The following is a 25,831-nucleotide window of genomic DNA, read 5'->3' on the forward strand; positions in this document are numbered from 1 at the left end:
CAACTCAAAGTCCTTTGCCCAGAAATGGTACTGAGAAGAACCTGCATAACGAAACTTTCTAAAACAGCCCTTAAATCCCATCAGTTCCCCCCCACAGTCACATCCCCACGTCTGCAGCCCCAGAGGTCTGAACTCCCTTTACCTTCATCCTGTTGCTTCTCTGCAAATGTATGGCCATTTGTTGAGATGCTGTATAAGCCTCAGGTTCTAACCGCCCCTTTAAGTTACTCGGCACTGAGTTTCTCCCGTGTGTGTGTGTGTGTGTGTGTGTGTGTGTGTGTTTGCACGCACGCGCACACACGCGTGCACGCACTGCGGCTGTTAATAAATCTATTTGGTTTTCTCTGGTTAATGTGTCTTTTGTCAGTTTAATTTGCAGGGTCCCCAGCCACTCAACCTAGGGGAACAGAGAAGAGGTTTTCCTACAAGGCCATGTGAGGGCACTCCAGCCCCTTTCCAGGGCTGTCACCCTCATCCTCACCCAGCCTTTGAGTTATCCGCAAAGTCCAAGAGACAATAAGTAAACAAAAAAGCCTCCAGATGATGCCAGCCCCCAGCTATTGCGTCCACCGCAGCCCCAGGCAATGTGGAGCAGAGGTTCGCTTTGGGTCCTGCCTGAACTCTTGACCTACAGAATCCATGAGCGTAATAAAATGGGTTTTCTTATGCCATTATATTTTAGATGGTTTGCTCTAAAGCAATTGCTAACTGAAATAGTAGGGTAACATTCCTGAGCACATAGCTTATGTGACTTCAACTATGCAGGCTCAGAAAGAAAAAGTAAAAACCACATCTTATTTAAATAAACAGAGTAGGCAATTCCACTCAATGGCCATTGCATTCAGTTAGCACATGCCTAGACAAGAGTGAAAATGAACTGGGAGATGTGGATTCTTCTCCAGGGGTTCTCAGCCAGGGGAAGTACTGCCCCCTAGAGGGCATTTAGAAATATTTGGAAGAAGATTTCATTGTGCCAGGAAGGGGCTGGTACCAACCTACACCAACTGTCCTGCTTTAAATGTTTAGGGACCCCTGCTAGGAAACACTGCCTGGTCTCAGCTTCGGAGCGCCTGTCATAGTGTGAGTGTCTTAAAAATACATATTTCTTTTTGCTTGAACAATGCAAGCTGCCATCTGCATCTGGTTCTTGGAGAAACCATAATCTACTTCAAAATGTCCGAAAATACTGAGCTGCATTTGACTTAGTAAAGACAACTGTCCAGCTCCAAAGTGGCCCCTTCCTAAGGGATGGCAGAAACAAATTCTGACTGTGCCTAATTGTCACCTCACTCACTGACTTGTCTAGAATCTCCTTCCCCTGTGACAATAGATTCCACCAGAAGGAAATACAAAGATTCCATAAATATGAATACATAGAAATATACAGATTCAAATATATAGGATTTGTTTTTAAATGATAAATGCTATAGTTATCATATTCTTTCTAAACGTTTTTAAAATATAACAGTATGTTTTGAAGATTTTGTTACTTTGTCAGAATAGTAGCCCATCATGTGGGTAAACTGTAGCCAAACATTTACATATTGATGGACACTTAGTTGTCACTTTTTTCCCAGGTGTTTTTTTTGTTTTGTTTTGTTTTTTTGTTTTTTTTTACCATCACAAATAATGTCAGGGAAAAACTCAGGTCCTTGAATTTTTGACACACCTGAATGCATTTCCTCAGGACAGGTACCTAAGTGCGGACAACTATTTATAATCTTAATAGAGCCTGCAAAATTGCCCTACAAAACGTCCGTTCTCACCAACAGTATTTAAGGATATCCCAATTGTCTCTGGACTTTTCCTGGGCACTTATTCAAAAGTCTCAGGAAAAGAGGTGGGGACCATTTCTGTATGCATCATATCAGGCAGTCAGGGAAAGAATTCATTCACGTAAATTGAATTCAGTGAGTATTCAGTGTCTTCTATAAAGCAAGCGCATTGCCAGAGGGGTCTCCAAGCAAGATAGCACAGCCCCTACCCTTGAAGAGTTGTCAGTCTCTTCCACAAGCAAATTTCAGACTTTCGACATTAGAACTGGAATAAGTCAATAGAAGAGTTCATGGTCCAGAGATTCTGAGGAGCAAAGATGGCCATGGGTCCAGGTGGTCATGAAGCCCTCAAAAAGCAGATGTGCCTCCAGCTAAATCTGAAGGATGAGAGGAACAGAAGAGGAGGAGGAACAGAATTCTGGATGGGTGGTGGCTGAGGATGGGGCACAGGAACAAATGGCAAGGGAGAGGATGGTGTCAGAGGGAGAGGACACAACATGAGAGCGGGAGCAGAGAGAGTACGTGAGCCGTGTTAGGGAGCAGAGGTAGCCATGGCTTCTATGCTGCTGAAAGACAGGGAAAGGGGAAGAAAACCCAGCACAGGGCCGGGCTGAAACCCAGGCAAGTTCTCGCATTGTCAAAGAACATGCATTGCCAATACGGAATAACAAAATGTAACCAGTTCAGAGAGATACCTGAAAAACATTCCACAAATTGCATCTGTATTGATTTTAATAGCGCAGAAAAATGAATTTCATGAAATACGTTATGTAACACTTACTTGTAAATCAATGCAAAAATAAAAACTGTGTAAATGTGTTAGGTGACTACTTGACCAGGACATACAAAGTTGAGGGGAGAAAACAGAGGACAAGAACCATGTTTTCAATGTAAATAGATAGTTATACTATTGTAAATCCTTTTTTAAAAAATAAGCTCTGTGTGTGCCTGAATGTGTGTGTGTGCATTTATAGATGAATGTGTATGCGTTTACTGTAAAGTTAAGGAAGAACAACTATTGCAAGAATTAACCACTACATTAAAAAAAAAAAATACCTAAGAGCCATTAGTATAAAATGATAAGGATGATAACAATAGTAAATATAATCATCACAAAAAATACAATATATTTTCATAACCCTTTTGAAATATTTTGACATTGCCAGTGTAATTTTCACAATCACCCTGCAAGATAAGACAGGGAAGAAATTATAAATTTTTTGATCACCAAAGTAACAAACAAAGTTAATGTGAACTAGAGCAGTTTTTCACCTAGAGCCTAGGTATTCTTCCAAGGTCCACGGGGAATATTCAGAAATTGTTTCATTAATTTGCATGCTAATGTATAGGTATGGCAACGTGCATTTTCAGAGGAGGGGGTCCATGCATTCTCTAATGAATTCATAAATCCCCAAAAGTTAAGAACTGCTGGAATAGAAAAAGAAATCGTTTGACATTAACAAAATGTTGACATTAACAAAATGTTTGACATTTTTTAAAATGTTAAAGTAATATATGTAATTATTGATGTCCTTTACTTTTAGCTAAATAGATATATGCAAATAATGTACTAGGCAGGACTTCTACTTCTGGCTATGCTGAAGTACCCAAGGCAAAATTTACCCTCCTACCTGATGACTAAAATTGGAAAAGATATACATGATTTTCAGAAATTAGACAACAAGCAGCATAGGAGAATTACCCTTCAAGGAAAAGAAATAAACAAGGAGAGCCCTACAATTTCTTTAACTTACTTCCTGCACAGTTTACAGATAAGAGTTCAGTGAGGGGAAACCGAACAGAGCCTGGTAGTCCCACTGAGTTGAAGAAGCAGAGTTTGGAATTTGGGGAGGTGAAGGTGGCTGGGATTTGCATGACAAGATACTAAAGAGGAGGGAACTGTACAGGCAAAGAGCTCAAAAAATATAGAGAGAGTTCCCTCAAGTCTTTGGCTGAGTATTGATCTGTATGCTTGTGGGAGGAAGCTACTCAAGGGCAGGAAAGAAAAACTAGAGAATAGACATAAAAAAAACACTATGTCTACAAAGAACTGTGAATAATTGTTTCCATCAGCCAGTGTGAAAACATGAAGCACTGAATAGAATTCTTGGATAGGTACTGCCTCAGTGATAGAAGCAAATTATCTCTAAATTAAAGGTTGCTCTGGCCCAATCCTAACTTGAGTTAGAAGCCAATCTCAAAAAAATCAAACTGATTTCCAGTAACTTGAATGTGTCCCAAGGCAACATCCAACAAAAATTAAAGAATTTCAATAAAATCCAGCAACCAACAATGTAATATCCACACTATAGGCATCTAATTAAAAATTATGAGGAATGAAAAGAACCCACAACCAGAAGAAAACTCAATCGAAACAGATTAAACAGTAACAGGGATGACAGAATGAACAAACGAGGTCATGGAAATAGTTACTATAAATATACTCCATCCGCCCAAAAAGGCGTAGAAAATTTTGAGAGAAAAATATAAGTTATAAAGATTAAACTTCTAGAGATGAAAAATATACTAGATTAACAACAAATTACACACTGTAGAAGAAGAGATTCATGAACTTGAAGACATAGCAATAGAAAATTTCCAAAACAAAAAAGAGAAACTGACAAAGAATGAACAGTGTTTCAGTAAATCGTGAGACAATATCTAGTGACATAACATATATGCAACTGAAGTCCCAGAAAAGTGAGGGGAATGAGTTGACATTTAAAGAAATAATGGCAAAATTTTTCCAATTTTGATGAAAATTACAATCCCACAGATCCAAGTAGCATGACAAACCTCTAGCAAAAATCACACAAAGAAAAACATACCACTCGAGTAATAATGAAAATTATAGAAAACCAGTGATAATAAAAAATTTCTTAAAGCCAGAGGAAAAAAGAAACATAAAGTATGCAAGCTAGAAAACAATGTAGTGATATCTTTAAAGTAAAAAGGAAAAAATCTCTAAGCCAAGAAATCCAGAGGGAAAAATACATATATATTTTAGGCGAGGAAACCTTTGGTTGACCTCACAGATTGCAAGGACCTTGTCAGTTTACAATCCCTTATTTATTTTTATTTTTATTTTTTACGCTACAGCACCTGGTCTTCCTAGGTGGTCTCCCATCCAAGTACTAACCAGGCCCGACCCTGCTTTGCTTCCAAGATCAGACGAGATTGGGCTTGTTCGGGGTGGCATGGCTGTAGACCTCAAAATATACTTTTTAAATAATGATGAGAAAAGTTTTTTTCTCAGAGAAACAAATACTGAGAGAATTTATCACCAGTATACCAGAATAATGAGAAATATTGAGGAAATTCTTCAACCAGAAAGAATAGAAGACTAGATTGAAATTTGGATCTACATAAAGAGCATCAAAAACAATAAATATAGAGGTAAATGTAGAAGGCATTTTTCTCACTTTTATAAATCTTTTAAAAAGATAATTGACTATTTAGAGCATAAATAACAATAATGTGTTTGGGGATAAACCACACATAAAACAAAATGAATGATAAAAATAGCTCAGTTGTAGAAGAAAAGAAATTATACTATTGAACGTTTCCTATGTTTTAATATTACTTGAAAGGACACTGTGATGAAAGATTAATATTATAAACCCTAGAGTAACTACTTTTAAAGGACAGTAATAAATAGCTAACAAGTTAAAATAAAAATAAAATGAAACCATAAAAATACTAATTTAATCCAAAAGAAATTAGAGAAAAAGGTAAAATGAATGAAGATCAGTTATGAATAGAAATGAATAGCAAGATGGTAAATATAACCATGTCAATACTTAATTAGTATATGTGCTACCGAAGAGAATACATATCAATATTTAATTAAATAAAAGTATTCTCAAATCTCAATTAAAAGACAGAGATTGTCGGATTGGATAAAATAGCAAGACAACCATATTCTAACTATTAAAAATCTCATTTTAAATATAAATACAAAAAAATGAAAAATAAAAGAAGAGGATATAGCATGTAACCACTAATCAAAAGAAAGCTGAAATCATTATATTAATCACAAAGTAAATTTCAGAACCAGGAATATTATCAGGGATAAAGAGGGACATTTCATAATGATAAAAGGGTCAACTCATCAAGAGGACAAAAAAAGAAAAAACCCAAATGGTACAAAACAGAACATCAAAGTAGATGAAGCAATAAATGAAAGAACTAAAATAAGAAATGGACTAATCTACAATCATAGTTAGAGATTTCAACATTCTTCTCAATAATTGATAAAAAGGCATACAGATAAACAGTATATAGAAGAACATATATACAAATATAGAACACATAAGCAACACTATCAACCAGGTTGACCCAAGTGGCATTTATAGATCACTCCACCCAACAAGAGCAGAATACAAACTATTTTAAGTGCACATGAACTGTTTACCAAGATATAACATATTCTGGAATGTAAAACAACTTTTGACAAATGAATAAGAATTAAAATTATGCAAAGTATATTCTCTAACCACAAAACAATTAAACTAAAAACCAATAACAGAACGACAGAAGGATATCTGGAAAAAATCCCTAAATACTTAAAAATCAAATAACACAGTTCTAAATAGCCCATTGGTCAAAGAAATAACAATGGAAATTAGAAAATACTTTGAATTGAGTAAAAAATGAAAACACAACGTACCCATATTTAGAAGACATAACTAAAGGAAAATTTATAGTATAAAATGATATTAGAGAATATACATTCATGACAATGTTATTAGGAAAGAAGAAAGATCTAAGATTAAAGGTTTTCAGCTTACCTTCCATGTTAAGAAACTAAGAACATGATAAGGCTAACCCAAAATAAGAATAATAAAGGAAATAATAAAGATATGATTAGAAATCAATGAAATAGAAAGGAGAAAAATAACTCAGAAAATCAATGAAACCAAAGCTACTTTCTTGTAAAGGTTAAGAAAATCCAAAAACCTCTAGCCAATAGTAATTGGGACACAAATTATCAACATCAAGAATAAAACTATCAAAGCTCATTCAAAAAGAAATAATCTGAACAGTCCCATATCTATTTTAAAAATTATATTAGCTTAAAACCTTCCAACAAAGAAATTCCCTGGCCCAGGTGGTCACTACGAAATATTTAAAGATGAAATAATGCCAACATAGAGAGAAAGAGAGAGACAGACAGACAGATGGACAGACAGACAGAGACATAGACAGAAAGAGACAGAGAGAGAGAGAGCATGTGACACTTCTCAGCTCAGTCCATGAGGCCGGCATTGCTCTGATGCCAAAACCAGATAAAAACATAAGGCTTTTATCTGAAAACTACAAACCAATATTCCTCAGGAATATAGATGCAAAAATATTTTACAAAATTTCAGCAAACCGAATTCAGCAACATTTTCAAAGGATAATTTATCATTACCAAGTAAGGTTGATGCCGGACATTCAATTCAAAAATTAATCGATATAAATTCACCACATTAACAGACTAAAAAAGGAAAACTGTATGACTATCTCAATAGATGGAAGAAAAAGTTTTTCAAAACTTTAACTCCTGATAAAAACTCAGCAAACAAAGAATAAAAGGGAGCTTCCTCAACCTAAGAAACACATTTCCTAAAAATCATACCAAAAATACTATACTTAGTGGAAAAGACTGAATACTCTCCCTAGAAGATCTGGAACAAGATAACGATGGTCTCCACTCCCATTCAACATTGCTTGAAAGTTCTAGCCAGTGCAATAACTCAAGAAAAAGAAATAAATACACATCACAGTTGGAAAGTAAGACACTGGCTTTATTTGAAGACTAAATGATTGTCTATATAGAAAATCCTGAAAAAAACTACAAAAGAGAGTCTCAAGTCCTCCTCACTTCTTTCCAGGTTCCCCACTTGCTGTAAAGTGGGAAATAGCCTCCCGCAGCTCCCCCTCCTTTCCTCGCTTCACTTGGAGGTATCGGGGTAGAAACGTCACAGACCTGGGAAAACCACTTCACCTCACTCTGTTTCCTCATCAGTAAGAAAAAACCCACCCCGCTTTCAAGCGTTTTACTAAGAACCCTATTGGAAGCAGCCAAGGGCGTAACAAGGTTAACCAATGTGAGAAAGCTCTGGAGGTTCCAGGAACCCCACTAAATTCTCGTAGTGCTTCATAGTTTATATGGACATATAGAATTAGAACTATATTATTGTCAACTATATTATATATAGTTAAATATATATTATAGGAAATACATATGAAACATACATATACATATTATGTTGTTAAATATATTAAATACATTACAATTTAAATAACAAGTTGTAGAAGAGTCTGAATGTATATATACATCCGTATATGTTTGATTAGTTATAAAAAATAAGGAGAGTTAACAGTTAACAATAGTTTATTCTCTTTTTTACTTTGTATACTTCTGTGTTGTTTAAATTTCTAAATGAATATATATTGTTATTATATTTTCATGGATGTATGTAGCTATATTTTATGTTACAAATAACTATTGTAAAAAACAAAACAATAAATACATAAATATATATTACTAAGCAGATCTTTCTTTCTCTCGAAAAAAAAAAAAGAACCTACAAAAAAGTTTTTAGACTAAATGAGTTTAGCATGGATGGTCACAGGATATGAAATAAATATACAAAAATAAATTTGTTTTTTTATGCATTGGCAAAGAAAATTACAAATTGAAAATTAAAAATACCATTTACAGTAGCCCCCAAATTGTGATAACTTAAGTGCAACACCTATACACTAAAAACTGGAAAACACCAGAGAAATTAAAACAGACCTAAATTAATGGAGAGATATAGCATACTCATTGATTACAAGATTCGATATTAACACATCAATTATTCCCATCAAATTCCTAGCAAGCTTTCTTGAAGAAATTAAAAAACTAATTCTAAAATGTAATGAAAATGCAAAGAGTGCAGAATAGCAAAAAACAATTTTGAAAAAGAATACGATACTTAATTTGAAAACTTACTATAAACTGAAGTCGTCAAGATCATATGTTATATGCATAGATATGTACACACATGAATGGAACAGAAAAGTGTCCATAAATAGACCCACACATATGTGGTCAATTTGTTTTCACCAAGGTGTCAAGATAATTCAATATAGAAAGGACAGTCTTTTCAACAAATGATACTAGAACAATTGGATAACCAAATGCGAAACAATGAACATAGACCCTTCCACATCATGTGCAAAATGGATCATAGACCTAAATGCAAGAGCTAAATTATGAAACTTCTAGAAGTAAGCATAGGAAAAAAATCTTAAAATCCTTGGATTCATCAGTCACTTAAATAGACCAAGATTACTTAATAACATACAATATTAAAAATGATAAATTCTATATTATCAAATTTAAAACTTTTGAACTTCAAAAGACACTGGTACGATTCTGGAGATTGATTGCAAATCAGTAGAATATACTTAGCCCTATTGAACTGTACACTTAAAAATGGTTAAGATAGCAAATTTTACATCATATGTATTTTACCACAATTTAAGTTTTTTCAACTTTTAATAAATAAATAAAAACTAAAGACCTGGTTTTTTTAAAAATGAAAAGACAAGCCACAGACTGGGAGAAAATGTTTGCAAAATGCATTTGATAAAAGATTTATATTTACAATTCATGAAGACCTCTTAAAATGTAGTTACATGTAGTAAAAAATGAACAATAAAAAATGGTCAAAAGGTTTGAATAGGTACTTCACCAAAGTATATAAAAGATGGCAAATAAGAATGTAAAAAGATGCTCAACATCAATAATAGCTAGGAAAATACAAATTAAAACCACTATGCAATACCACTTCATACCCTTTGGAATGGCCATAATTAAAAAGTATTGGAGAAGATATGGAAAAACTGAAACCCTAATACATTGCTGAGGGAGAAAGAAAAATGTCACAGCCACTTCGGAAAACTTTGATAGTTTCGTACCCTGTGAGCCAGTGTCCCCATCCTACGTATTTATTAAAGAAAAATGAAATTCCACGTAAAGACTTGTATGTGAATGTCTATAGCAGCTTTATTTATAATTGCCCCAAATTGTAAAGAACCCAAAAGCCCATCAGTTGTAAACTGTGATATAGCCTACACATTGCAAAACTCATTGAATTATACACTGAAAGTTGATTAATTTCTTGTACATAAATTTCACCTCAATAAAAGTGACAAAAAGTACACCTAAAAAAAATCATAGTCCAATTTGCTAAGAATTACCTAATTACAGTGAGAGCAAAATAACGTAGTGCATACACCCCACTGGTTCTGAGATGAATGGATCCTGTTCTAACAGGATGGCCAACTCAAAGGCGTTGAGTGGGACTGTTTGCTCGGGGGATAATAGTGCACTCCGAGTACTGGGAATCTTTGCATGAAAGAACCCAGAGATCATCTTGGAGACTGAAAAATGCCTCAGAGTTGCCAGGGAATCTCTCTTTTCTTGGAAAGATCCAATTCCCTTGCTCTATGATGGTCAATCTCCTTATCGTGTGCTGCCACAGAGCAGGCGACGATTAATTTTTTTCATGATGTGCATGGTATTTGACGGAAAGTGTAACCCCTACATGTGTGTGCACACGTGAGCCCAGGAGACTTGAGGATGCATGTTTTCATTTTACATGGTCAGGGTGAATGCGCCACAGAGCTAACATCTGACTAGCACCCACTGGGGTGTCTAAACTGCACTCGTATCTTCTGCCCGCAAGCCGGCCTTGTTCTGGCCTTTTCTCCACCAGGGCCACAGGCCACAAGCCAGAAACCAGGGGGCCACTCCTGACCTCCTCCATCTCCACCTCCAGCCCCCACCCCCACCTTCTTCATTTTACCTTCTGCTCATTCCTGGTTACGCCCACGTCTTTCTCCATCCTGCCACTTGACTCCCGTCTGATCCACCATCATCTCGTTCCTCAGAGGCTGTGTTAGCCCCGCGGGGTCTCCCCACCCCCATCACTGCCTTCCACCCCTTCTCCCTACTGTGGCCAGATGGGTCTTTGAAAATGTGAATCTGTGTGTGATGTTTGATGACCTGCCTCCTTCCGACCGGACGGTAGAACAGACCACATCTGTTTTGCTCACAGGTCCTAGTATAATCCGGCCCACAGTGGGTGATTAATAAATAGTCGCTAAATGGAGGAATGTGTGGGAGGATTGCTTGATTTCATGAAGATGAAGGAAAAAGAGGAGTGGTTCTGGAAACAACATTTGGGCCCACATCGGCCCCCAGCGGTGCCGTCAGTGGGTCAGCAGTCTAAGGTAAGGCTGCCGCCTCCGTCACACCGGACTCGGGGGGAGGACTTGACACACACACACACGTTTCTGGGGACGGGCAGAGATGGCTTTGATGAACTTCCTAGGTCTAAGTTGCTCAGATGCTTCACGCTCCCGATTGATAGGAAAGCTCAGTCGCACTAGGATCAGCTGCCACTTACAGACCACCTGCTCTGAGCTGGGCACTGTGCTAGGCAGTTAAACAAATCACTTGCTCTTCAAAGCCGTTCTGTGAGACGTGTTCATCTTCCCGTTTATAAGAATAGACGACTGAGGTTCTAGGAGGTTAGTAAACTTGCCTAAGGCAACAGCAGGCAAGCGACAAAGCTAGAATGTTTTCTAGGTAGCTGATTCCAGAGCAGATTGAGTTAATTTCTAAGGTATACCACTTTCGACATGGGCTTTAGACTAAAATGTATCCATAACCTACCCGTCCCATGGTTATGCCAAATTAATAACTATGAGTGAATGCTTTATGCACAGATGAACTAAGACGCAGAGATCCCAGATGGCTTAGGAGCAGCAGGAGGCCATGGAAGGCAGAGGGCAGTTTGGTTTGGTGTCCCAGAGAGAGCCCAGACCTCCAGTGTCTGTAAAGGTGGCAAGAAAACCTCAGGTCAGCTGGGGAAACACAAGAGGAAGCAGGGGGCTGAGCGGGAGGAAGCAGGGGGCTTGGCGGGAGGAAGCAGGGGGCTTAATAGGAGCAAGCTCCAGTGTGTGGGGGTTCAGCAAAAAGGAACATCGCCTGCCCTATCGGGTTACTGGGAGTTGGCCCAAGATTCAGGCACCGTGGCAGCAGCTGTAATTCTGCTACCCCCCTGGGCACATGCCAGGAACACACCATTAACACTCTCCACAGGACTCAGTCAGAGGCTGCCCTGCGTCTCAGGACAGTTGTGTCAGAAGGTGACGTACTCCGGACCTGGACCTTCTCATAAGACCTGGTGGGGACAGGGAGGTTCACTTCTATTTTCCCCCAGTCAGAGCCTCTTGCATCCCCCGTTTCCTGGACCGTGTGGGGCAAAGCTGGTTTTGTTCTCCTTCAGGACAAAGGACTCGGGAGCTAACACATCTCTGAAGAGTAGATGTGGCTCTCTCCAGCACACCTCGAAGATCGACTTTAATACGTAAAGGTCACGTCTCACAAGACCACAGGTGGGTTTACGTGACTGATAACACTGCTCACCACTCCAAGGGGGAAACACGCCCTGGAATATTTGGTGTCTGGGCAGCTCTATGGGAGAGGGGCTAGGAGGCAGAGTGAGTGAGTGTATGTGTGCCATGGGTGTCCTCGAGTTAAGCTCAGATGTCACGGTGATCATTTAAATCAGGGGTGGGCCATAGACAATAAGTAAATGAATGGTGGTAGCTGTGTCTCAATAACACTTTATTCAAGGACACTGAAATTTCAATTTCATATAATTTTCATGTGCCGTGAAACAGTATCATTCTTTTGATCACTTTCACCCATTTAAAAATGTAAATCATTCTTAGCTCATGGATCATACAAAAACAGGTGGAGGACAGGATCAGACCTGGGGCAGTACCCCTGGTTTAAATTATCCTAAGAATGTAACTCATCTTAGGAGGGAAAAAAACCAAGAACTGCGTCATCTTTAGATAGCAAACTCAATCTTAAGTCTCCTTTCTCGTGTCCCTGGGAGGTACCAAGTGGTCATGTTGTGGATAATGTGTTGCAAGTCAGGGCCACCTTCAACAATGGGGCCCCAAGTGCCAGCCTGATTTTTAGGAGTGCTTGGACAATGCCATTTTAATTAACACTTACATTTAATTGACAACTAATAGCCAGCAGGCTTTTCCGCTTAATAAAGCAAACAATGGATTTATTTGAAGAGGGATGAGGTTTTTTAATTTAATTTCCTTAAAAAACCAAAACACTATGTGTGCCTACAGGGTGACGGAAAGAGATGTATACACTGGATAATTTTTAATTAAGGTGAATGAACCCTGCATAGCTGAAAGGTTTTCTCAGGGGAAAGTTCTCAAACTGTTAACACATCAGAATGTTTCTGTCTGTTAACTTTTCCCAGGGTGACAAGCATGGTCTTAATGACAATGTCAAGAAAGATTCTTTCTTTATCTTCAGGGCTGTTTACTGATGATACCTTCTGGGGGCCGGGGTTCAAACTTCAACTGTAGCACTTAATTGTTAAATTGTTATCTGGGGTTCAAATTAAGTTACCACAGCTGGCTATGTGATTATGTGCTGAGCCAGGATTCAGATCGGGGAGTTGTCCAAAGCTTTACACACCACGAAGGCTTTTACAGAAAGAGGGAAGGAGTCAGCAGAAAACCCTCGCACCTGCTTTCACTCTGCCCTGTGCTATCTATATGCCTCGTGCTACACACAGAGCATCTCAATTAATTCTCACAATGCTCAAAGAAGTAGGTACCATTCAGGTTTCTATTTTCCAGTTCGGAAAACTAAGGTAAATGATAAATGACTTGTCCAAGGTCTTTCAACAAATACTTATTGAATATCTGTTGTTTGCCGCGGATGGAGCTCACATCTAGTGGGAGCAGTAGACTCATAAATAATTACAAACTGTGATGACTGCTAGGAAGACTGAGTGCACGAGAGATAGAAAGTACCAGCGACGTGTCCTGTCCTCAAAGCCACTTGATTGCTCAATCACATTGAACAGCGTAAGACGCAAACATACATGTTTTCCATAATCATTGTTTCAGTGCTCCTCCCCCGCTCTTGGAGGTCTGCCATAACAAATACCACAACCGAGTGGCTTAAAACAACGAAAGTTTATTCTCTCACAGTTCTGGAAGGTAAAAGTCTGAAATCAAAGTGTCAGCGGCGTTGGTTCCTTGTTGAGCAGTCAAAGGGTGAATCGGTTCCATGCCTCTCGCCGAGCTGTGGATGGCAGCCAGGGATCTTTAGCATTCCTTGGCTTCTAGATTCATCACCCCAATTTCTGCCTCCATCTTCACATGGCCTTCTCCCTGTGTCTCTTTTCCTCTTCTTATAAGGACACCACTCATACTGGATGAGGGGACGCCTATGACTTTATCCTAACCTTGAGCACATCCTCAAAGACTATATTTCCAGGCACCAGAGTTTCGACACATAGGACTTCAACCTATCTTTCAGTGGGGAACACATTCAACCCTCAACAATTGTCTATACCAGCTTTTCTGTTTCTGTTTTCCCAAACTTTTCGGTATCGCCTCAGAGTGCAAAGGAAGCAGTACAGAGTTAACCCTCTAGGTCCTAAAATCAAGCCCGCCTTGTGGGGAATGATGCATAGCTTTGAATTGCTGCTGCTGTAACCAGGGGGGCTGAGGGCCAGAGACAGGAAACGATGCCGAAGGGCTTTTGAGTGACATGTGAGTCTTCCAGCAGCACCCATCGCAAAAGGTGGATTCTATAACTACCCAAAGCCAAAGGTGTCTGTAAAACCGCTCTCACGGCTCACAGCTGGCACAGCCTTTCCAGGCGTTTCTTGCAGGAGGCATTCTTGGAGCGGTCCCCACCACCTGCATTTCAGTACTCTACGGATGACTGCAGCAGCAAGTCCTTAACACACCTGGGACCACGGAACTGCAGAGAAAAAAGTCTTTGGGGGGACAACCTAAAGGTCCGTGTCACACAGAGGATGTGCCTGGGGAAAACTGAGAACCTTGCCTACAATCACGAATTGGTCCAGGAAAGCAACCAGGCCAATACAAGATGTCATTCCAGGCAAGGGAGCTGAAGAGCAGCATGAGAGGTAGGAAACAGAATCAGGGCTGAGGTCGAGGACTGTGCATCTGGAGACCCGGATGGACTCCGATCCCAGGTGCGCCGCTGGCCAGCCATGTCCAGCGCAAGCTGCTGGCCGCTGCATGCCAGCGTCTCTGCCTTACATCTTAAGTTCCATCCTCTGCAGCTCATGGACCAATTCTGTAGCACCAAAAGGAGCTTAGTGTATCTCTAGTCCCCACAGCAAACTTTCGGGGGGATGCCCCAGGATAGTTTTCAATTGATGGTCGGCCAACTTTTACCGTAAAGAGTCAAATGGTAAAGATTTCAGACTTTGCAGCCACACGGTCTCTGTCACAATTCTCGACTTGCCCGCTGTGGTCAGGTGAAAGTCCTATGGACAGTATGTACCCCAGGGGCTCTCAACAGGGACGATTTTGCCTTCAAGGGGCATTTGGCAATGTCACAAGGCATTGTCTTAGTTTGCTAGGGCTGCTATATAATAAAGTACCACAAGCTGGGTGCTTTAAACAACACAAGTTGATAATCTCACAGTCTGGAGGCTAGAAGTCCAGCATCAAGGTCAGCTCCTTCTGAGGTCTGTGAGGGAGAATCTCTTCCATGGCCGCCTCTGAGCTTCCTGCAGTTGGCTAGTAACCCTTGGCCTTCCTCCTTTCGTAGATGCTTTACCCTGATCTCAGCCTTCAGGTTCGTATGGCATTCTCCCCGTGAGCCTGTCTGTGTCCAAATTTCCCTTTTTTATAAAGACACCAATCATAGTGGATTAGCACGTATCCCTAATGACCTCATCTTAGCTAATCACATCTGTAATGAACCTATTTCTAAATAAGGTCACATTCTGAGCTACTAGGGGTTAGGACTGCAACATCGGAATGGGGTAGGGAGAGTCACAATTCAACCAACTGCTGGGTAGAGGCCAGCGACCCTGCTGAACATCCCACAATGCACACAAAGAACATGCAGCCCAAACATCAATTATGCCACGGCTGAGACTGCCTGGTGCAGGCCTGTCTTAGGTAAGTCACTTTCCAACAGGATGGCTTCTCGGGAAAGGGAAAAGCAACCATTTGCAAGAAATTTCCATTTTTGTTGCGAGCCTGCTTGTGTCCAAAAGCTTTGGCTGGTTTTCTTTTTTTTTAAAGGTCTACGCAAATCAGTTTGTTTGTTAAGTGGAAAATTCCTTCTGCCATCTTCATTTTCCATTCCCAACCCTTATCGGTGCTGCGTCGAAATTCTGCGTCGAGTTTTATTTTCTGCACCTTGATGTGTGCAGAGGTAGATTAATACGACTTCTAAAGAAATTCATTTTCTCCTCTCTCACAACAGAGACGATGCACGGGAGACATAAATCACAGGAAACAACCGTTAGCTCCAGAGTGAGCTCCACCAGCTGCCGTAGAAGGAACCCAGGCTGCTGTGGGTTTAACTTACGAATATTTCAGCAGGGAGACCAAGCGGTAAATAAAATTAGAATTATCATTTAAATGAACTCTGATTGCTGGCTAAGGATTTTTGTTATTCACATAGTTAAGTGTTAGACTAAAAAGAGAAAGGATTTTTATTCAAATTCCCCATTATACAACCACTTAGTAAAAGTAATTAACAGTGTGAGCCAAATAGTTCATTTCTGGCGTTTTTCCCCACCCCGACTTTTTTTCCCTTTAGTGGCCAAAAAGATGAGGAAACTGTTCTCGAATGAGAACTAAAATAGCAGATTTTAAATGACTCTCTCTCCTAACTTTTGCACAAAATCAAAGTTTATCACGAGTCGATGCATGTGAAAGCAAATGTGTGGAAAAGATTCAGTGGGTAAAAAGCATATAGAGATGACCTACTTCAACCCCTTCATTTCACTGATGAGAAAAACCAGGCCCGCGGAGGAGCAATTTGTCCAAAGAATCGAAGAAAGTTTGCTGCAGATGCAGCTCAATCCACACTTCTCTGTCCTCCACTATGATATGCAGCTGGGGCTCTTCCAGACACTTCACTAATGTCTAGAAACCCCCAGAGACATGAGACCTGAGACCTGGGAGACATTCTGCCCTTAGACCTGTGGGAGAGGGCCTCTACCCTGGGCTGCATGCTGTAGGGAGCCCCGCTCTGTGAGCTGAGCCCCTCCCCCTCCCCACAAGGCAAGGAGTCCATAGGACAGAGAGGATGTGCCCACACAGAGCCCCAGCTGTCTGGTCCTTCAAGTACTGGGGACATCAGAATTCCTGACAAATGACCCCAAGCCTCCTTCCAAAGCTGGAGCAGACTCTTCCTGAGGTTCATCCCCAGAGGAGGGTCATATCACTGATGTGTACCCCCCACCCCCTAGCCCAAGGGATGCTGAAGGGTGGTGGTTTGCAGAGGATGAACATAGACCATGGGCACGCAGGAGAGGATGTCACCAAACTGTGCTGGAGGCTCCTTGTGGGGCAGAACAGAGCCAGGGCCAGGGAGCGAGTGCTGGGGCTCGGGGTACGAGAGGCCAGGAGCCAGCATTCCCCCATAGCCATGAGCCAGGGCAGAGAAATCCAGAATCCTACGCTGGAACCTGGCTCTCCAGGTCAGTATGTAGGTGCATCTGCAAGGTAGGAGGATAAAGCATATTGAACTTCACAGTTCATTAACTAGATCAATGACAGAGTGGGGGGGGTCTTCCTTTATACTATTGTTTTGGAGTGAAATTAATTTGAGATACAGTAGTGGCCTGAGGGCTAGATTGGGACAGCGAAAGTGTTTTGTTCTGTTTTTGGAATGTTTGCCAAAACAAATAAATAGATTAGGATAATAAGATAAAATAAAATGAAATAAAATACGACATACTTTGAAGGTCTTTAGCTCCCGACCACACAGGGCTCCCCGCAAACACTTGCTGCTGGGGCCACCAGTTCGCGGCCAGTGCCTAGTCCTTCTGCTCTACTGGCAGGCACAGGGTCACCCCTTCCTGTCCCCCAGTCTTTGCGAATTTGCTGTCTTGGGGTCTCAGAAAGCGTTATATGTAAAGACGGTCCCTTTCTCTCCCCCGCCCTCTCTTTCCCGCATTGTGTTGACCCAATGTCATTCACTGCTTCTCACTCTCCTGCTCTGACGGTGGAGGGGTCAGGACTAGGGGGGACCATCACACATGCAGGACCAGCCTCACCCTCCTCCTGCACTCCATCTTCACATCGACCCTCGGAGATGGGGACTGTTACTGGCCCACTTTCTAGATGAGTAACCGGAGGCTCAGGGTTGGAGCGGTGCTGCCCGTGGCCCCCCATCTGGTAAGTGGTGAAACCCCAGCAGCGTGGAGAGCATTCCACCTCCCCCAGTCCTCCCTGTCTTGGATGAGAAAGTCCAAGGCCCAGCGGGGAAACGAAAACACAGCGCAAAAACTAAAAACGCTAAATGGCGTTTAATTTACACTGACAGAGATGTACACCAACGGAGCACGCCCCCGACCTGGCTCTGTGCAAGAACACAGCCCTGTGAGGTGAGCAGCGGCATCAACCTTATACCCATTTTTGCGGCTGAGACTACAGAGGCACAGAGAGATCAGATTACCTCAAGTAGCAAGGTCAGGACTTGGTGGAGACGGCATTTCAGCCCAGACGGTCCCACCGAGAACTGTTCTTAAGACCTAAGGAAAGAGACCTTTGAGGATTCTCCCAAAGTCCAAAGAGCCAAGTCTCCACCAGATGCTACAAACGTGGCTGATTGAGATAAAACAGAAACTCAAATACATCCCGCCAGTCCCCAAACCTCGCAGTCACAGGGCACAGAATTCTTGCAACTCAATTCCCAGTGGTTGTCTCCCCCTGCTCGTGAGGAGGCCCCCGCTCCTGCCGAGCACCCACTGCCCCCACCACGAGTATATCTGGGAGTCCTCGAAGGATGCCCAGCACGCACACAGCACCAGCTCCTCCATGCCCTCTGCCAGACCTCCTTGCGGAAGCTCACTACCAGGAGGTGCCTGCTGAGGCCACGCCAATGTCTCCACAGGGACTTTGCTCCACGTTCCCAGAGCTGCCAGTCTTCACAGTGCCAGCGTGATGCGCAGTTCCCTGCAGAAGAGGAGGTGTCCCCCCTGACACGTGGGCGATGCCTTGTCACATGCCCACCGCATGTTGGCAGGCCCTCACGAGACCTTTCACGGAAAGAGTTCTGCATGCTCCCAACGGTAGCAACCTTGGCCCTCTTAGAATTACAGGGTCTGACAAAGCACAGAAGGCAATCTGTTGTCTCCCTGTCCCTCCAGCCAAACTGGCCCCCAAACTCCAGTGCAGAGTGACTGGAGCAAAGACATCAGACGGCCATGACCTACTAGTTCCGGAAACAGGCCGTGAATCCCAGCGTGGCTTCACCTGAGAACCTCGACATGCACATAAGCGTGACTTCTGCAGGTCAGCGCATCCCTTTCCCACTACTTCCTGTGCCTGCCCCCTTCTCCTGTCCTAGGACTGCCCACGTGCGCTTCAATTTGGCTCTGGGAGAAAAAGAAACCCGGGGCTTCTCCCATGGGTGGGGTTCATGCCTGTGGGACTCAGCGCAGGAAAACGAAGTTCCCAATGGGCTGCAGGCAGGGGACACAGGTTCGAATCCTAACTCAGGCTCTTACTGGCTGTGAGACCCTGGGCAGACAGCTTAACCGCCCTGTCCTGCCCACGTCTTCCACCATATGGCGGAAATACAACACCTTCCTCTGAGGATCTGTATCATTCAGGTAAGGTAGGGGCCGGGCTTGGCTGCTTTTATGGTTTAGGCAGATTGAGCATGCTTCGGTACCCCATTGGTGCTATTAGCCTTAAAATAATCTGCACAGACCACAACCTTTCGAATAGGCAAGTCAGGGACAGAAGTATGACCTTTCGAACAAGCTCATATGATGAGTTCCCAATTATGTAAGATGCTCAATGTCAAACATCATCTCTATTATTAATAATAGTGGCTAAAGAGAGGTAGACATGACGTTTTCATGGTGGGACAAGGAAAAAGGCAGTATTTCAACCCGCGTCGTTAAATGCTAACGTCTGGCCTAGTAACTTCGCACCGCTTGTCTGCCTTTAATTATTCTTGCATATAAAAGACGGTTCTCTCACTACTACTGAATTTCTGATAACTTTCTGATTAGGATGTACTCGAATGCTTTTTCTTTCTGTGTGAATTGATGGATTTGCGGAATTCCGTATAAATATAAGGGTGTTTCTGCAATAAATAAAAAGGTACACTTTCTGTCCATGTTTCAAAATAAGTAAATAAAAAATCATTTAATCCCTTCCTTGACATTTTCCGCCTCTCCTCCTTCCTTCCACCCCTCTTCATTGCTCACAAAGAGGGACAGGAGACGGAAACTTCTATGGGGTTCCCCGGCTGTCTCTTAGGATGGCCTTGGCTTGAGGTCGATAAGGTATACACAGCCAGTAATGGCAAACCCTAAAAAGGCTCACCCCTCTTCCTCTTAAACAGCTCCTGGCTTTCATGAAATCCAAGCCACATTTTTCAGAAATAAAAACGAGAGATTTAAAAGGATGAGAAATGTAGACTGAAAATACGAGGCTTTCCACATTTCCCTTGGCTGCAATCAGGTCTGCAGCCTCTCTGAAAGCTGGTTAAATCTTCCAGGTAATGCAGACGTGGCCCCAAATAGCAGATGACTATCAGGTGGTTTTATTTGTACAGTAGAGATGACTTGATAATTGTAATTACATCAGTTTGGAAGCAAACAGGCCTTACATTTAGAGCCTGAGTAAAAGCTTTCTGAGTCCCGGGGTGCTGCTCACGGCATCCAGCTTTGAAGACCTCTCACCGCTCTCTTCCAGAAGATGATCATAGTTGTACTAGAAGACGTCGCCGCAGAATGAACGCTTTTCATCATGGAACCCTGCTCCCAACATCGCATAACGGTTCCACGTGACGTGCCTGAGAGACAAGCTGTCCCTCCCCACACTTAACTCATAGAGACACACGATGTAAGGCAGCTACGGACCTGCTCACGATGTTCCATCCTGCCTCATGGACTCAAGTCAGCTCCTAGGTCAATCATGAAAACCATTAGCAGACAATGAGCTGAAGACCTTGGATGAGAGAACTTAGTAACTTCTCTGCATTTATAACAGGATTGGGAGGGCAGTGGAAGTCCTTGAAACCCTCAAATTTCTCTCCCAATAGCCAGCCACAATACTACCCTTCCATCTTGCTCGGCCACAAAGAGTCATCAATGGATTAAGCCAATGGTTTCCTACCCTGGCTGCATGTTAGAATCTTCTAATGAGATTTTTTTTTTTTTGATGCATATCCCTAGCCCCACTTACAGACTTAAACTCCTTGGGGAACTTCTTAAGGGGCCCGGTCTGAGAATTTATATTTTTAAAAGTGCCCCCAGCTGGTTCTGGTACATTTACTGATTGGTGCTGGCGAACCACAGGTTAGAAACGTAGGTGAGAACACACTAAGAAGCAACCATAAAATTGAAACTCACTGGTCAATGAAGAGGTAATTTCTACAAAAAGCTCATCAGGTAGATTAATTTATTGGACGAGTTAGATACATCTTTGTCTCTAAGAGCTCGGGATGGAGGGAGGTTGGTCGACTGGAAGACGTTTGAGGGTCTTGTCCCCTAAATTCACGTGTTTAAAAATTACAGCTCGATTTTTCCTTTGGAACTCCACCGTCCCCTCCTAACCCTCTCGCCAGTGGGTAAGATGGGTGCCACTGACCCCCAGCTTCAGGAGTGGGCCAGTCGAGATGCTCCAGGCCCCGGGGAGCCCTAATGGGCTCAGGAATGAGTGAGTAATGGGTTAGGCCAATCCCAGACAATTTTCCTGGAACTCTGGGGAGCGAAAACGCTTTTCTGTGGGGACCGTTGGCTGTGAGGAAGAGGGTCTTGACACAGACAGACTGAAATGAGGCAAAACCGAATCCTAATGACATCATCGGAGCCCCGGGCCCGCTGTGGTCACCCCAGAACTTTCAAGGTTTGAACCAGTTGATCTCGTCCCCCCCTTCTTTATTCCTTAGCAAGCTCGAGGTGGATGCCTGTCAATCAAAAGGGTCCAGGAAACATAATGGGACAAACTCAGAAGCCAGGGAGCAGGGTGGAAGAATCCAATATTACTTAACAAATGTTTGCAGGTCGTCCGCCCCCACCACCACCACTAGGCACTGGCTGGTAGGAAATCTATAGTTCTAGTCCTCCGATAGTAGAAAATGCCATGAAATAGATTTTAAACTTTAGTCTCCCCGACAGATACAGCGGAAATAGCTCTTGCCATTGTTCCCAAAGGACAGAGGAAATGGTCACAATCTACGTCATACCCAGACGGTAAAACCAGCTAAGGGAAGGAACATGAAAAAATTCTTTTATTCATTCAACAACCATGTACTCAGCGCCTACCAGGGGCCGGGCTCTGCATTGGGCTCTGGGCATACCCCAGTAAACAAGGCAGACAAGCCCCTGTGCTCATGGCTCTTACATTCTTTTTGTGGGTAGGGAAGGAGAGAGGCAGGAAAAAAGTGAACAAATAAATAATACTGGTTAGTGATTGTGATATGGGGAAAATAAATCTGGGTAACATGGTTGTCACCCAGTAACTGGGGTTGGAGGGACAGGATGCTACTTGAGATAAGATAGTCATGGAAGGTATTTCAGAGCAAGTGACATTTCAGCTGAGTCAGAATTATTGTTTCTTCCACTCCGTTGGAACACGTGGGGCAGAAAGCAGGACTTCGGTGAGCTTATGCTCGTTTTTCCTGTGCCTAATTGCTAATACATTTTTGTACACGTGCCAGAACTTTGTCTGAAACCTACTTTCCTGTAACATAACCGCTAGTAAGGAGGTGTTAGGGGCAAGGACACGAAGCTCCCGATTACCGATATTTACCCAAAGAGCCTGGCAATTCCGTGGACCTCTAGCCCTGGAAGAGGCATGCGACTTGAAGGCAGTTGGAGCACAGCTCAGAACCTTTATGCAAGGAAGTTTTCTCCTGACGGTTAAGGGGCCAAAAATACGTTCTTACCACAAAAGGAACAACTCGTTCTCCTGCCTAGAAAAGTAAAGCAAATCCCATTATCGTTGGGCGAGGGAGCCTGACCTCTCCAGAAGCAAGAAAGAGGATGCGATACCCACTTCCCTTCCTGCTTTGAGATAAGCCACTAGCATGTCTGCAGCAGAGCTGTAGACTGCCAGGAAAATGCCAAGCCCACCTCTTATGGATCGATTCTCAAACAAGTTGGAAGCAATGTGGATTAGGTAGTGGCCGGAACCTGCCGAAGTAATTGGGAGATCAGATGTTTGCTTTTATGTGCTATTTGAAGCCTTTTTTCTCTGGGGGCTTTCTTTTTCAATGCATTTCTGATTCGGTCCAGGATTTGAGAATGACGGTAGCTTATGTGTGCTTAGAAAGATAGCAAAAGAAAAACAAAGGATTCAAATCGTGCTTTTAGCTTTCAAAGGCGAGCAATCTTTTTGGCAGCGCTTGTTTCAAAATGCGTTAGCCTCTTTTACCCTAAAATACTGTTTGCGCTTCCTGTTCTCATGGGTGTGTGTGTGTGTGTGTGAACATGAAAGCCTTATTAAGCCTTCTGTTCTAAGGTTTCGGGGCCAACCAAAACTATGCCAGCAAACATTCACCCAAGCTCATTTCCTCCAGAAATCCTCTGTCCCTTGGCCATCCGTGTGTCTCCACGAGCTTTATCACACTATCAGAACAGAGAGCAATGTTGAATGGTTGTCCCTGGTGAGAATTCTGTAGTATTCTTCACAACGTGGCATGAAATTCTGCCCACGGTGCCATGTCGTCAGAGGAGGACTCACCGCAACCCTTGCAGGGCCCAGGACAAGAGCACAAAAGGAGCCGCTACCGGCCACATCTAAACATTCAAAAGTTACAATCAAGATCCACCCAGGGCCTGGCCCTCGATCTTGTCCAGGGCCCCACGGCATGTTCCCCAAGACCCACCTCCTTGACCTGGAGGCTAAACAAGCTGTGCTGTCCCCTCGCTAGCCACTGAGGAGCCTGTGTGCTGGCAAGGACTGGCAGGGATGGAGCAGGACAGAAGCTGGGCCAGGGGCCGGGACTCTTGGGGGGTAAACTGGACCCGCCTGAAGCTGGGACAGGGATTGACCTGGGCAAGCTCCCCAGGGAGCCAGGTGTGCGGGTGGCCTTCTGCCACCTGGGAATTTCCAGGCAGTTGTACGTACTTCACAAACTCGGCCATCTGAGCAAAGCGGAGGGACAGGCGCGCCCATCTGGGACACCCGGGTGATTTGGGGCACGCAACCTGACAGAAAAACACTGCTGTTTCCTCTGGTTCCCCAGGCTGGGCTTCCAGCCATCCTCTTTACCCCACCCCGCCCCTGCCCCCCACACACACCTGTGCCCTCCGTTCCACAAGCTCTGGCCTGGGAAGCCCCATCCAGCTCTCCCAGCTCTTGCCCATAATGTCCGTTTGCTCAAATGGGTACCAAACATGCAAAATGATTTTTTTACCAAACCAAACCAAACAAACAAATAAATGAAGTTTTTATTCTGGTGGCTCTGACCAGCAGGGCTCTCTAGCGCTGGGTGTTGGGCTGGGGTCCTTGCCCAGATCCAAGCAGAGACTGTAGCAGAGTGAACTTGATCGGCTGTTGGCCTGGCCAAAGTGAGCTGGTCAATTACGGTGGACATCAGTCGATGGGGCCCACTTGGTAACAGTCCTTTGATTTTCCATTGAGGATGCATTATCTTCCCCAGCTGAGAAGCCCTGATGTCAAGACACCCTGGCTGGCCCTGACCTGGAGGCGAGCCACTCATAGGCTGCTTCTCGCCTTTTGAATACAAGGGCAAAATATAGCTGGAGATGCTCCACCTGGTGGTTGCACCCTGGATGGACACGTCGGCATGTCCACGGCTTCCTGCTTCCTGGATCCTCACAGCTTCTGTGGTTTCTGCTCTTCCCAAAGCCTGTTTTTCAGCTTCTCCTTCCACCCTGTGAGCTAGTCAGGTATCCTTCCAATAAATTCCATTCTATTCAGTTAGCCGGAGCTGATTTCTAGCGCTTGCATCCAAACGGCCCTAACAGATACATTAATCGTGCAGCCTTCACGGTGTGGAGGAGAGAGCTGGACCTCGTCTACTCCCACACGGGAGCACAGAATCAGATTCGAAAGAATATTAGTTTTCCTTTGTCACTTGCCTGCTAAAAACCTCCAATGGATGGATTCCCCTCTCCGTACTCCCCTGTCCCCTTACCTCGGCCCATTCCCATTATCACGGCCCATTCCCCTTCCCACAACCAGAATCTGAATACACCTCAACCTGCCTCTCTGAACTTATTTGTCACTTTCCTTTCACACAAACCCACACTCTAGAAACCTTTGTCCATCTGACAGCCTCTGTGTAAGTCCCACCATTATTTACTTTTAAATACTTCCACATAGATGGTGAGGTCCAAAGAATGTAACAACTAAAGTTTCAACTCTAAAGGCAATTGTTCCAGAGAGTGTCAGCGATTGTACATCAGTCTTTACACCTCTCCCGTGTGTGTGTGTGTATAAATGTGTGTGTGTGTATATGTGTGTGTGTGTGTATAATATATATATATATAAAATATATGTATTATATATATATACACATATATATTCGATCTCTATTTTGAATGAAGGGAGAGTATGTCTTGGGCTAGAAGTCTTCTGCAGGCAAGATAGTTAGGAAGGTAATTACACAGCATTTCTTTTTGGTTATAATTATTCTTACTGTGCTCAGCTGATCAAAGTGTTAGTGAACACTGGTGTGTATTACAGCTCCCAGTTAGGACATTAGCTTCTACAGGGCCACGGGGATGTTTTATTCACCTCTGCAGGTCCTAAGCAGCTGGTCCTATGGCTGATATATGGTGGGTAATCAGGAATCCAATACAAAATGACTGACTGAATGAATAAAAGACCATTAATCCAGTGTCACTAGTTTAGAACCGATGATGCAACCCGCGCCAAGCAGATCGATAATAGTAACAACAATGTGAAGATGTGCATATTGAATCCACTAAAGAAAACATGTTTTTAAGCATTTTATAAACCAT

The 25,831-nt window shown here is 42.8% G+C and overlaps 1 protein-coding gene and 1 pseudogene across 1 annotated transcript in view; both read right to left on the minus strand.

Moving 5' to 3' along the window:
• LOC120585701 (uncharacterized) overlaps positions 1–25,831 on the minus strand; it is a 535,818-nt gene that overhangs the window by 388,567 nt on the left and 121,420 nt on the right. The window lies entirely within an intron of this gene.
• Positions 4,866–4,984, minus strand: LOC120585949 (uncharacterized; annotated as a pseudogene).

Source organism: Pteropus medius, unplaced genomic scaffold, assembly GCF_902729225.1.
Source record: "Pteropus medius unplaced genomic scaffold, Ma_sr-lr_union100, whole genome shotgun sequence".
NCBI lineage: Eukaryota > Metazoa > Chordata > Mammalia > Chiroptera > Pteropodidae > Pteropus > Pteropus medius.